This window comes from Denticeps clupeoides, chromosome 16 (genome assembly GCF_900700375.1).
Source record: "Denticeps clupeoides chromosome 16, fDenClu1.1, whole genome shotgun sequence".
NCBI lineage: Eukaryota > Metazoa > Chordata > Actinopteri > Clupeiformes > Denticipitidae > Denticeps > Denticeps clupeoides.
Window position 1 is genome coordinate 17644935 of NC_041722.1, and position 14799 is coordinate 17659733.

Genomic DNA, 14799 nt, shown 5'->3' on the forward strand with positions numbered 1-14799 from the left:
AGAGAAGACGCAGAACTCTGTCAGAAGCCCATACAGCAAATACATATATACAAACCGCCTAAAAGATGCAAGAACATTCTGGGCAAAAAAAAACATCCATGAACACCCACGCACACAGCGACATGAATAAACTGAATACTGATTTGTTTACAGCTTGTTGTTAGCTGTTAGCTAACAAAGCTAAAATGCTCAATTCTGACTTTCTTTTGCAGACGCTGGTGAAAAATGCACGAGGCCACTGCTTTGTACGCCTCCCCATTCCAGAAGTCCCGTCTGGAGGAAAGCGTGCTCGCGTTCTCTCCTAGACGTGCACGTGCGTATTCAGGTTGAGAGGTGAGCCACTGGAACGGCCGGATTTGGCAGTGATGTACAGCGCGACGCCATCCAAACAGCTGAGTGGGGAAACTCGATAAGTCATATTTTAAAGAGCCCCGTGCGCGACAAAGGCGGACTCGTTCCCCTACCCCCCCCCCCAAAAAAAAAAAACATAAATAAACCTACGCGACATGCACCGACCTGATGCAATTGAATACGTTCAACATCTGCTGTGTGATATACAAATATAATATCGGACCCGCAAAATTGCATTTCTGGTGCCTCCTCAGCAAAGTGATGTGATTCCCGCGCCCCTCATGCAGTTTGAGACAATATCAGGTAGTAGATAACAGCATTGCACTCACAGAAGCGACATAATTGCAAAGCGTACTGGCATCAATATCGCGCGAGTTATTGATTACCATACTGCTCATTTGATTCCTCCAGCTCCTCCGCTCGCAGTAACAATCTGATAACAGCATATTGCAATATTGCATACACAACGCAACGTTAAAAGCATTTCCAGAGGAACAAAAGAGCATAACGTGGAAAGTGAAGATTAGGATAAATGTCCCGTCTTCTTTTCATATTTTATGCAAGTCATCTGCAGCACGGCTCGCTCCACCCCTGTCTGCATGGCTGGGTGAACATTACATTTCAGCTACAGCATCCGGTCGTGATTTGCATGTGCAGAACAGCCAGAACCGCAGCAGAACGCCAGAAAAGTGAACAGAAAGGACAAGTAAGAAGGAGACAGAGAGAGGCAATGAGAAAGATTTTCCACGGGACGATCAGAAGGCGAGTGCCAGACGGACAGAAACAGGGCAATTTCAATTAAACATATTTAATAGATATCAGCAGTGCTGTCTGCAGGCAGCACGAATACAGAAAATATATAAAAAAAAAAAAAATCCACCGACATATAAACTTTCTAATTAGAACATTAAAAGACAAAAACTGATCGACCTGTGGTCTCACTTAATAAAATAAAATATTTACAGATTAATATACAAGTATTATTATAATAATACTATTTATTTTATTTGAATATTTATTTGTTTATTTATACTTTCACCCCTCCCCCCCCCACATATTACCTGCTTCCAGACTCTGTAGAAACTGGAACTTTTAACTGGGAGTTTTAAGAGAGACCATAGAAGACATATCTGTATGACACTTTGAGCACAGAACTAAAATTAGGGACACACAATGACACCAGTGAGGAAAAGCCATGTGAATGCCACAGAATATCCAATTAAAAAAAAAAAAAAAAAAAAAAAAAAAAAGACATTTTTGAATAATAAAAGGAAATGCAGAAACTGCTGGACTAGCCGGACTTGCCGTTGAAAAGCGTTGAGATCCAAATCGGAATTTTGCACAGGGGCCAACATGTGTTCTGTATTTAGAGCAGAGGAAATGACCTCACCGGGAAGCCAAGGGCCCGTCAGGAATTTCTGTCATATATCTTTATGGCATGGTCAATTACTTGTATTCCTGGTAAAAATATTAAATAAACATGTGTTACATAGATCTGAAATGAAAAACAGCACCGGGACATTTCTTAAGGAGCCGGCCTCCACTGAACCTCCCGGCTCCTGCGTTTCCTGCTGGAATCACAAGGCAGACGCTCAATGAAACCCACCACCAAATCACCCACGTTTGAGGCGTGGGGGGGTGGTGGAATCAATTAATCAATAAATGTGCAACCGCCGCTGCACCTGAGTGCACCTGAGCTAACTGCTCTCCTGGCACCCGGCCCGCTCAGCTGCTCACGCTGGTGCGTGTGCACGAGGTTAACCAAACAGAAGCACCGCGGCTCTGCTACGGCATGCAGATCCGACTGGGCCAGCTGCGCCGCGAACCCTCCCACACACACACACACACACACGCACGCGGCCCAGTGGGGCTCTGCTGTGCTTATTGCCCTCCACAGAACACCTCAGATCCGCATCATGTCCTTCATCTCAGGAATTATTTAGGAGGCGAGACCCTTCGTTACGAGAAGCGAGATGAAATTATGCGCCTGATGCCCGAGCTCGTTCGTTTACACGCAACGTCGCCCGAGACTCAGATTTAAATACGGATTTCAGCTGGCATGGGCTCCGCCATCCGTCTGGGGGGGGGGGGGGGGGGGGGGGGGTCCTTCCTCGACTTTCTGCTCCAAGAGCATTTCTCAGGGCGTTTGTTCTCCACAGTGCTTCAGTCCTGGTTTTGTGACTGGCTGCGGTCCACATTCTTATTTTATCTGACTAAAGCAGAAGTGGCTGGAGTGGGTGTGAATTTATTCAGAGCCATGGGAGGAGTCATGTCACAAACCTACTAAAGTGAACAAAACCGACGTATTGAAACCGCACAGAGGAAATATATCGATGTAAGCGATCATTCACAAAAGCAAGTCATCGGTCATTAGCTTCTGACTGCCTTTAAAAACACAAAGAGAGCGGTGGAACAAGACAAAATGTCATATTCCTGTGATTAAGCATTAAAATAAACATTCTTCAGTAAGTCTTTTCTTTCTTTCTTCTAAATGGTGCTTTTTTCAGTCTGTAAAGGAGGAGAGGATGCAGCGGCGATAAGGTGGGCGTCTGCTGTGTTTAGAACCCGCACCAGGCTCATTCACGCGTTGAAAGAAACTTGCTTCCCTCCGCAGACAAATCTGTAGAGTTTTAAAATGACTATTTGGAAAGCTTTCCGTCCCCAAAACCCTGATCATTAGCATTGCGCGCCAGTGGCATGTCCCATTGTGGGTGATTCTGGGTAATCGGCAGGAAAAAAAGGGTTGACCGAACGAACGGGTTTCTACATTTAATACCATCGTACTGAACAGTCCGAACACCTGAGGCTTTACAACCAAAATCTACAAGCGCAGCGTGGCTTTTCTTCAGAACAGGAACGAAGACCTGTACATGCACTGAGAAGAGGGGGGGGGGGGACACGGTTTCATTCCAGTAACGGAGACATTCCAGTCGGACAGGCTTTCACCCCAGAGGACAGGACTGCAAGCTCAGCGCGGAGGACCGCGAGCGCGGACCCTTCGGCCAAGAGGCTGTCAGTAACAAGCACGTAACGTCCACAGCGGCTCCAAAATCGAGCACATGTGAGCGCGGCCCCGAACGCGAGGCAAATGTTCTTCTTGGCGCCGTCCATTTCCGTCTGGAGCTGTGCTGCTGAACAGGTGTCCACGTCCCCCCCAGACCTGTCAATTCTGTGCAACGCGACGGGCCAATAAGGCAAAACCGAGAAAAAAAAGAGGGAAGAAAAAGGTTCGTTACTTAATTTGACTGCTGCCTGCGGCCAGCCCTACAAAAACAAATGGGCCAGACGTGACGCCACAGGGCCGTGGTCCAGGACAACGATGGAATTTACTTCTGGCACAGCAATGGTGGGTTCGGGAAGGTGGCTATAATCAGCATAGAGTCCTACACCGTTTCAGACACAGATCCTTTACAAGCTCACAAACAGTGTGCAGGATACATTTCATTTATGGGCAGTGGTGGCCTAGTGGTTATGTAAACAGACCCATAATCGGAAAGTCGCCGGTTCGAATCCCGAACCGCCCAGGTGCCACTGAGCAAAAGTACCATCCACACACACTGCTCCCCGCGCCCACTGGGTGAAGGTTAAATGCATAGGACAAAATCCATTGTGTGCACTAGGTGCTGTGCTGCAATCACAAGACAACAATCACTTCACTTCATACACACAGACTTAACAGGTCACTAAATACATTAATTATTATGCATATTCATACATAGAACATTCAGCTGTATGAACCCACAACTTTTCTCAAATAATAAATATACAGAATATGATGCGTGTTGTGTAACATTCAGGTAGATATATCTGTAGATACTGGCAGGACATTAAAAAAAAAAAAAAGTTCTGCACTAGCTGTCATGTTTACTTATCTCAGACTCATGATAAAAAAAAATAGAATAGTTTGTAAGGGAATATCTGTCAGTCCTCGTGCAGCGCACGGCCTCATTTGCACATAAAAGCACACCTTTTGTAGCATAATAAAGGCATCTTCTGAGGAAAAACAATGCAGGATCTGAGCAGGGGGACGTCTGAAAAACTCGGTGGCGTTTGTCATGACGGGTGCGCTCGGCGTCTTCATCAGAAAGCATCCACCGTTCCTAGACACAGCCCTGTCTGTCGCCACGCTCCGCAACACTGGCTATCTTCACCCCACAACCGAGGGCAGATATGGCAGCTTCAACCCTTCTAACAGGATGAATAAAGCACTAACGACGCACAAGAGGACAGCTCGTCATCTACACGTCACAAGGGAATAAAGAATGTGTGGTGACCATTGAACACCAACACTACTGCTATTTTTAAGACGACAAAGCGGCATTATTTTTGTATTCACCAATATTCAAGTACCAAAGAGCATGGCACTTTTTACTGGATCTAAACAAGATTGTGTTGTGTTGAGGAAAATAAGCAGCAACAACTTTTCAGGAATCGTCATGGTCAATGAACCGCTATTTAACCAAAAGCTTAATAAATCTGTCGGCTATAGGATATACACTACTCACAATAAGTTAGGGAAATTGTGGGAGACTTAGTGGATGTCATACTGTACAGGCCAAAAGTTTGGACACAGCTTGTCATTCAATGTGTTTTCTTTATCTTCATGACCATTTACGTCGGTAGATTCTCACTGAAGGCATCAAAACTATGAATGAACACATGTGGAGTTATGTACTTAACAAAAAAAGGTGAAATAAGTGAAAACATGTTTTATATTCTAGTTTCTTTGCTCTGATTACTGCTTTGCACACTCTTGGCATTCTCTCAATGAGCTTCAAGAGGTCGTCACCTGAAATGGTTCTCCAACAGTCTTGAAGGAGTTCCAAGAGGTGTTTAGCACTTGTTGGGGTCCAGCTCACCCCAAACCCTCTGGATTGGGTTCAGGTCCGGTGACTGTGGAGGCCAGGTCTCCAGTTTTTGTTAGTACATAACTCCACATGTGTTCATTCATAGTATTGATGCCTTCAGTGAGAATCTACCAACGTAAATGGTCATGAAAATAAAGAAAACACATTGAATGTGAAGGTGTGCAAACTTTTGGCCTGTACTGTACATACGGTGTTTGTTTTATTTCAGACATTTTTTGGATAGGGTTGGTGGCAGGCAGTCAGATGTTGCTCATTAACTTGGTGTGTCTCAAAGTGTTATCAGCAGACTAGCATCAAGACACAGAAGTACTGGTAGAGTTCATGACAGACCCAGGAGTGGTGCCCCACAAGTGACAGGCCACAATGATGACCAGTACCTAAGGACCTATGCACTCAGACATCGCAGCTGAAGGCCCGTTTACTAGATGCGAGGGTTACTAGGGTTTACAGACAAACCATTCACAACCGACTCCACTGCTTTGGCTTGAATGCCAGGCGACCATTGCAAGTGACTCCACTGACACAAAGACACTGCCGTGAAGGTTTGCAGTGGGCACAAGACCATGTGACCTGGACAATGCAGCAGCGGCCTACCATCCTGTTCACTGATGAGTGCCGCGTCAGCGTTGCTGCAGAAGGCGAGGTGAGCGACACGCTGAGGTCAACATGGTCCCCAGGGTTTGCTTTTGTGGAGGAGGTGCAACAGTCTGGGCAGGCATCACCAGTCAGCGCAAAACAGATTTGATTATTGTACATGGCTCAGTCACTGCACGCTCTTACCTCAGAGACATCATAGAACCCATCATCATCCCCTAATTCTGCCAGCACACCCCCAACATTCTGTTCACGGATGATAATGCTCCACCACATTGTGGCAGAATTGTCACAGCTCGTGCCTCATATGTTATGGCCATCAAGGTCCCCTGACCTGAACCCCATAGAGCATGTCTGGGACCAGTTGAAGCAGGAACTGAAGGATCGTACCCCACCCCCCACTTGACCTGGTAGAACTGTGTGTAGCACTTGTAGAAGAGTGGAACGCATTGCCTCAGAACAACATCATGAGGCTGGTGAGGAGCATGAGATGTCGCTGTCAAGCTGTCATTGTGGCAAATGATGGAAACGTCCTCTACTGACATTGTCAATTTTTGTTATTTGGGACTATCCCTGTTATTGTCTACATTTTTGGTGTAATAATTATTAAACTAATGAAAATGGTGTTTCCTCTCATACATTATTATAAATATAAAAGGGAACTTTTACTTACTAAATTAAAATTCAGAACAAATAGGAAAAGCACTCATGTAAACAAAATATAACAAAACCCTAACTTATTGTGAGTAAAGCATTTGTCTTTCTACAAATAACATCTAGGCTGGGTGAAAAAGTGAAAGCGACTGTTTTTGTCATTTCACAATCACTTCACTTTCATTGTGATGCACAGCACAGCACAAGGATGACACGCAAATTCGTGAAGCATTACATATTTTAGGGCCGGTGGTGGCCTAGCAGTTAAGGAAGCGGCCCCGTAATCAGAAGGTTGCCGTTTCGAATCCTGATCCGCCAAGGTGCCACCGAGGTGCCGCTGAGCAAAGCACCGTACCCACACACTGCTCCCCGGGAGCCTGTCATGGTAGCCCACTGCTCACTGAGGGTGATGGGATAAATGCAGAGGACAAATTTCACTGTGTGCACCGTGTGCTGTGTATCACAAGTGACAATCACTTCACTTTCTCACATGGTGACACACACCAAAACGTGTCCTCTGCATTAAACTAATCACCTTTAGTGTGCAGTGTGTGAGGACAGTATCTTGATCAAGGACTAGGCAGTTTGGATCCCAGTTATGGATCTGCTTCCGTACCTGCTCGACCACCACTGCCACAACAATATACAATAATCATTTTATGTCATTTTAAAAACCATTGCAATTCACCTATCACACAAACAAAAAAGTAAACGTTCTACTGTTTTCTATAACATGCAGCAGAGAGGAAGAGAGGCTTTTTGACCCGATCCACTGCAGGTCCAAAACTAACTCACACTTCAGACCCTCCAGAGCCGAGCATCTGTCGGAAGGAAGAAGATTCGGGGCGGGGAGGTTTTAATGTTTGTTTACCTCCCTCCCCACCCCATTCTCCTGTCTGAGTGAGCTTGAAGGGTCTCGGCAGTGGCGGCAGTGCGGTTATGCTGCATTTGCCTGGGTATGCCCAGTTCAGACGCATTAATCTCAACTCTCATTCCGAGCGATTTCCACACCTCCCTCCCTCTCTCTCGCGCTGCGCGCCATATGCTTACAATCGCTTACGGACGAAAGGTGCTTCTCCCACCAGCCGCCAGCCCCATCAGAGAAACAGAGCCACTCCAGATTAGAAATTTATCTGCCTAATAATAAAAAAAAAAAAAAAAAATGTACAGAGTGGTAGAGAGAAACGGAGGGGAAGAGTCCCGGAGAAATGAAGTGCAGAGCCAAAGTATGGCCTATAATTAAATTCCATTTTGTTTGTGGATCCATTAAACCCATATATCCCCCACCCCCATTTCTTCTACCATGAAAACTGCAGAAAAGTACAGCTCAACATTGACCCAAAAAAAAAAAACAAAAAAAAAAGAAGTAATTTCAGGTTCAAGGTTAACACAGAAATAAAAAAAAAAAATAAAAAAAAAAAAAACAGAATCAAAACTACATGGGAGAGGAGCAGACAGTTACAGACAGACGCCTCTTTATGCATTCTCCGCCTCTCAAAGTGAGACAAACACGCGGAGCACAAAAGGATTAGCCCATCACACCCCTGGGCTCTTGCAATCAGGCCGTGTTTATTACATCGGTTGGATTTATTTGTATTGAGCGGCTCATTAGCGGGGGTCTAATCAGCGGCTCCTGACTGTAATATCACACCGCATCCTTCATCAGCGGGCCGGGCGGGAGCAGACGGCCGGCCTCGAGACGCGCGGGCCCACCCTGCGGACCACCCAGGCCATTCAGCGCGGGAGGGTGCGCTGCTCCGACGTTTCAAATCTGCCGATTTACGCGTTGAACAAGGCACAGCTTCTGCCCGAAAAAAAAATGTAGATTTGTGGTGTAGGAACAAGCGCATTAAATCTTGATAAAAAAAAAATAACTCCAAGTCAATCACACTTCTGTGAAATACGGTCCATTTAGGAAGCAACACCGACTGACAAATCAAGTGGAATAGACAACAGGTGGAAATTAGAGGCAATTAGCAGGACACCCCCAATGAGGGCGTGGTCCTGCAGGTGGTGACCACAGACCACTTCTCAGTTCCTATGCTTTCTGGCTGATGTTTTGAACACTGGTGGTGGCATGAGATGGAGTCTAGAACCCACACAAGCGGCTCAGGTAGTGCAGCTCATCCAGGATGGCACATCAATGCGAGCTGTGGCAAGAAGGGTTGCTGTGTCTGTCAGCGTAGTGTCCAGAGCGTGGAGGCGCTAACAGAAGACAGGCCAGTACATCAGGAGATGAGGAGGAGGCCAAAGGAGGGAAACAACCCAGCAGCAGGACCGATACCTCCACCTTTGTACAAGGAGGAACAGGAGGAGCCCTGCAAAATGACCTCCAGCAGGCCACAAATCTGCATCTGTGTGCTCAGACAGTCAGAAACAGACTCCATGAGGGTGTTATGAGGGCCCGACGTCCACAAATGGGGGATATGCTTACAGCTCAACAAAGTGCAGGGGATTTGCACCATTTGAACACCAAGACTGGCAAATTCGCCACTGGTGCCTGAGCTCGTCAAGATGAAAGCAGTTTCCCACTGAGCACATGCGACAGACGTGACAGAGTCTGGAGATGCCATGCAGAGCATTCTGCTGCCTGCAACATCCTCCAGCACGACCGGTTTATCAGTGGATCAGTAATGGTGTGGGGTGGCATTTCGCACAGCCCTCCATGTGGTCGCCAGTGGTAGCCTGACTGCCATTAGGTACCAAGATTAGATCCTCAGACCCATGTGAGACCATATGCGGTTGCGTTTGGCCCTGGGTTCCTTCTAATGTGTCAGGTGTTCCTGCAAGACGAAGGCATTGGCCCGCCCAGTCCCCAGGCCTGAATCCAACAGAGCACATCTGGGAGATCGTGTCTTTCTCCATCCACCAATGCCACATTGCACCACAGAGTGTCGAGGAGTTGGCCTCATCAGGAGCATGCCCAGGCATTGCAGGGAGGTCACCCAGGCATGTAGAGGCCACACACAGTGCTGAGCCTCATTTTGACTTCTTTTAAAGACATTACATCAGCCTGATCAGCCTGTAGTGTGTTTGACTTTAATTTTGAGTGTGACTTCAAATCCAGACCACCATGGGTTGATACATTTGATTTTCACGTCAGATTGGTTGTATTTAATAAGAATATTCAATTAATTCAGATCTAAGATTTCTTATTTTTGTGTTCCTTTATTTTTTAAGCATGTATGATTTTTAATCCAGAAAGATGCTGGTAAAAAATGTATTTAGAGGATTTTGTATGTTCATCTTCCTGTTATTGCAATATGATATCTCCACAAAATCAGAAACCCTCAAGGAAGCCCAAGGTGACAGTGTCAAGAGGAGAAAAAAAAACGTTGCCTGGAAGGTTCCTTAAGGGAAGCCATCGATTTGACTTCTTCCGACCACAGTTGTGTTCAAAGTGACCCAGATTCTCTCAACACTGAATCACCAAATAATTATCCATGGCACTACAGTACAGACAGGACAATAATTCTAACACCTTCAGTTCATTTAACTTCTTACAAGAACCACTCATCTCAGTACACACCAAATGGCACGATACCGTTCCCAGTCATTTCTAAAACGGACGTTTCTGTACCCATAAACCTGCTTATTAGCACTTCTGCCACCATCTTCTAGATGTGGACGGTTTCCTGTGGTGTTGGCATGTGCACAATTTGCCGTATTGTTATGAATAGTTTTGACATCAGTAGTACATGATGATGCAGCGCTCATCAACACAAACCCCACAAACCAACACAATCACCACTGACCAAGGATGCTTTCGGATAAGAACGCAGCCAACACTCTATACTGAACCTTATTATGCAGTAGGGCTGGACGATGACCTCAAAATCAATATCAATAACCCCTGTGGAAATAATCATGGCTCAAGGTGGGAGGGGGCCACCCATTGCTGTGTTTGGACAGGCGAAGTCTGGGAGGAGGGGGATGGTGGCGTTTTTGGCTCCTCCCGCTCCCAGAGTTGGTGGCGCTGGTGGCTGCGTGTCAACATGGCACTCTCTCGGGAAGGATGTGCCAGGCTCTGTCCTTGGTAAGAGACTTCAATCAAGTCTCGGCCTCCCTCCCGCCAGGGGAACTCTGAGGTGCTGAGAACAGAAACGGACCACCCGCCACCCTCTCCGAGAAGGAAAATAACTGGCCCATATTAATGATGTAATAAAATGAATGACAGCCAATCAGGACTTATGACCGCCACCCCGGTGAAGCCATCTGTCGCGGGAGGGGAGGCAGTGCCAAAACGACAGAGGAAGACGTAAGCAAGCCTCGCGTTGTGCAGACATTGTTTGAGCGCCCATTTCAATCATTAAAACACCGTCCTCAGCCAAGGTTACAGTCTGTTTGATATCGGAGGCTGCATTTTCACAGCATTTTAAGACGTGGCCAGAGGAACGACTTCATATTCACTAGTTCACCCATCTAGACGTTTGAATTAAAGCACCGATAAACCAGCATGCTGGTGTTGGAGATGACGTATTGACAGGAGGGGGTTTAAATAATCCAGAATGAGCGAGACTCCGCCCCCATTAAAAGTTTGTTTATAAAGGCATTATTAAAAGTTGTGCCCACTGCTTCCGGGTTATTACACACCAACAAAAAGTTAATCCTCTCCAAAATACCGATAATCAGCAACCAAAAATTAGATCCGATTATTTCTGTGAATGCAGAAGATATAAATGCGGTGACATCGGTGAACGCGACCCATACATTTTATTTAGTACCAGGACAATCCAACCACATAAATGTACAGCAACAATAATATAAAAGAACATACAGCCTGCCGCCAGGCCCACGTGACACTGACTAAACCTTACATAATACGAAGAAAAATAATGCCATTCTTTACTCATAATTGCCATGACAACGAGAACGGTTCTACGTCAATGCAAAGTTGAGGGCTTTACTGATGATTTAGTCCAGCGTCTTTAATTCATTAGCCTAAATCCTTCAAAAGACAAATTAAAAAGCAGGAAACAAATCAGCGGTACACTAATCCCCCGTTTGTTAAAGGGCAAGAGCAAACCTCAATCTGATTGGTACTTTTCACAGCACAGACCTTACGAAAAATGTTAAAAAGAAGAAGCAAAATAGAAACAGGCAGCCACTGCCAGATCTATGCACGGGCCTGGCTGCTGCAGCCACTGCGGGGGGATTAGTCCGGGCAACAATGACTTCTCCCCATCAGTATTTCGCCTATCTTAAATGGAAATCCTGATAAAAGTATCAGGCACCGGGTCACGTCCTACACGCACGGCCAACTAACTCCCCCGATGGAGGGAGGAACGCCAGTGTGTGTGTAAGGCTCTTATCTGCAGCGGGCTCTTAAAACACCAAAACAAACTCAGCTGTTTACAGGCGGTGTGTACACGTTCCACGGACCCCGCCGCTTCATTTCAGGTCCTCTTCAGCACCTGCGCTGAGTGACCTGCTGCGGCCCTCGCTATCAGAGCCCTTATCACCCAACACAAACAAAACTTTTTGTTCCGGAGTGGGCTGCGTGAGAGAGCGAGGCCTTTTAATACAACTCTGCATCGAAAGCAGGCATGGGCCATTAAAAACCAACAATCATTTCAAAGAAAGTCCAGCCGAGCGGTGTGAGCAGGTCCTTCACCAATCGGCCCGTGATGCAGAAGTGCCAACACACCTACAGAAACACCCACAGATCAACGAGGGTCATCAACCCTTATGACTGCGGATGTCAGGGTGCTGGAGACCTTGGAGGTGAGTTTTAAAAGGTCCCCTGACATGAAAATTCCATTTTGTGCGATTATTTAACATAATACGAGTTCGCCTGGCCTGTCTATGGTCCTGTAGTGGCTAGAAATGGTGGTAGGTGTAAAGTCATTCTGCTTCGCCATTCTGACAGCGGCAGCTAGGGTGGTAGTAGCCTAGTGGGTAACACACTCGCCTATGAACCAGAAGATCCGGGTTCGAATCCCGCTTACTACCATTGTGTCCCTGAGCAAGACACTTAACCCTAAGTTGCTCCAGGGAGACTGTCCCTGTAACTACTGATTGTAAGTCGCTCTGGATAAGGGCGTCTGATAAATGCTGTAAATGTAAATGTCAGACAGTCAGGTCTGGAATTTGTCCCCTTATGTCGTCACAAGGGGAATTATTTTATTATGGAAAAACATCGACACGACGTCCTTTCTGTGCCAAACATTGGTTGACGGTGTTGATGACGTCATGTCCCCTCAACTTCTATAGGCCGCTCTCTTCCTCGTCCCGCCTCTCTCCTCCTCATTAGTATTTAAAGCTACAGACGGTGAAACGCCACGTCCTGGGAAATCTCATTGTGGGACTGGATCAAAGTGGCTGTAATTTTGCACTATGGCTGAATTTCAGAAAGAGACTTCAAATACAATATTAGGGGATAAGACCGAAATAAAAAGCAAAAAAAAAAAAAAAACGTCATGGGGAATTGATGGATCAGACTCAAGCAGCCTGCTGAAAGCACAGAAGGTTGGAACAAAAACCCGCTGTCAGAGGGACGTCCAGGAACAGGATCGGATTCACAGTTCACGCCCTCCAACGCGTCCACTTTTAGACACAGTACAGGCGAGTCACGCGTCTCCAAATTCACTCAATCTGCAAGGCTTTTTTTTTTTTATGTCCCCCGATGATTTGGCCCATTGATTTGGATGTTTAGCTTTCCAATTCGATCGTGAGCAATAATTTCAGCTCGCTGTGACTTAATCTGGTTTAAAACACGCGGGGCGAGACGCACAGCGGAATTGAAAAAGCGACTGACATTTCATCTTTTATAAGCAAAATCATCTGCCCTCAATTTGCCTCGCTGCAGTTAGCGGGGAACATAAAAAACAAAAAAAAAACTTTACACATAGACAGTAAGCTGGGAGCGAGGGTAGCGGGGGGAAAAAGTGAATTCCTCAATATTAAGCTCATTTATTAGTCACAGTTAATCTTTTGTGTATATAAATGCTTTGCACTCGCGTATATAAATGTTATGCCAGTGATGCAGCTCAGAGGGTGAGCCTTTTGATTAGGGAATAACTTAAACAGGTCATTACGCCAGGCTAATGTGATAGAGACCACATCTGCCAAAGACAATTTGGAGGCCGCGTTTGTAGGAGGGCATCATTAAAACGGCGATGTCTTTTTTTTGTTTGTGTGTGTGTGGAGGCAGAATAGCTGGCACAGAGCGTATGACTGTGTAGCCAAAGGCAGAACCACTGGTGGATACACACACACACACACACACACACACAGAGAGCTATCAACACACATTCAGCGCTGCAGCCAGGAAAATCCAGCTGCTTGCCTTGTAGGTTTTGATGGCTAACTTATTGTTGGATCTCCTCCATGCGCAGCTGTACTCTCAGGCAGCCTGTGAAGAAGTAGGGCTGATGCTGAAACTGCTTGTGTGCCGCACCGAAATGCCTCCTGGGAGGTTGGGCCGCACCATAAAATTCCAGAACAAAAAGATCTATACAGACGTATATTTGTGTGCGCGTGATGTCCTACGTTTTGATGCAACTTTAACGCAAATATCCACTGGGGGCACTACAGAGACACACTTACTTAGCATGAAGGCTTCAGGTAAATTACCTGTTAAAGCAAAAGAGTGTTTGGATAAAATATCTGCCAAATGAATGTAATATTATACGATTGTGAATGCATGGCGTGGCATATTATTCAAGGACCAAACGGCACATGAAAGTGAAATACTGTTTAGCGCCCCTAGTGGACACTTCCCAAAACTGCGGCAAAATGTAGCGCATATTTGTAGCTCTGCTTAAAAATCTATAAATACATACATATATTCATTAATTTATTTCATATATCCTATGGGACCACAAGATCCATTTAAGTGACAAATGCATATGGGTTACTGTGCTTCAGAGCTGCATTTTAATTAAACTCCGATCCAGCAATGAGGACAACAGGTCCAGCACAGGTTTTACAACCACAGAAAGATAACTACACCGAAACACAAGTGCATTCATGCATAAAGGGAAACTCCATATATATTTATAACTAAACCCATGACGTTTTAGGGAACAAAAAGCGTCAGGTGTGGTCAACACTACTTCTGAAGAGCTGTGGAAAATCAAAACTTGACTGAAAGGAAGAGAGAAAGAAGAAAGAGGAAGAGTTTAGGCTCCTTCACAGTCTAAGAGTACAGGAGTCCTTTTGATGTTCCACTGTCCACCGTTGCGCTACTGCAGCATGTGTTGCAGGAAAACCCTCTCGGACAACCAGGCCCAGCTGAAACATCAGCTCTGGACGGGATTGGTGGAACTGCACCGACCAGCCAAACAGCTGTCCCCACAGTGCAACACGTGGGGAGAAAAAAACTGACCTC

The 14799-nt window shown here is 45.9% G+C and overlaps 1 protein-coding gene across 10 annotated transcripts in view; it reads right to left on the bottom strand.

Moving 5' to 3' along the window:
• Positions 1-14799, bottom strand: part of tcf12 (transcription factor 12) — a 73947-nt gene that overhangs the window by 54660 nt on the left and 4488 nt on the right. The window lies entirely within an intron of this gene.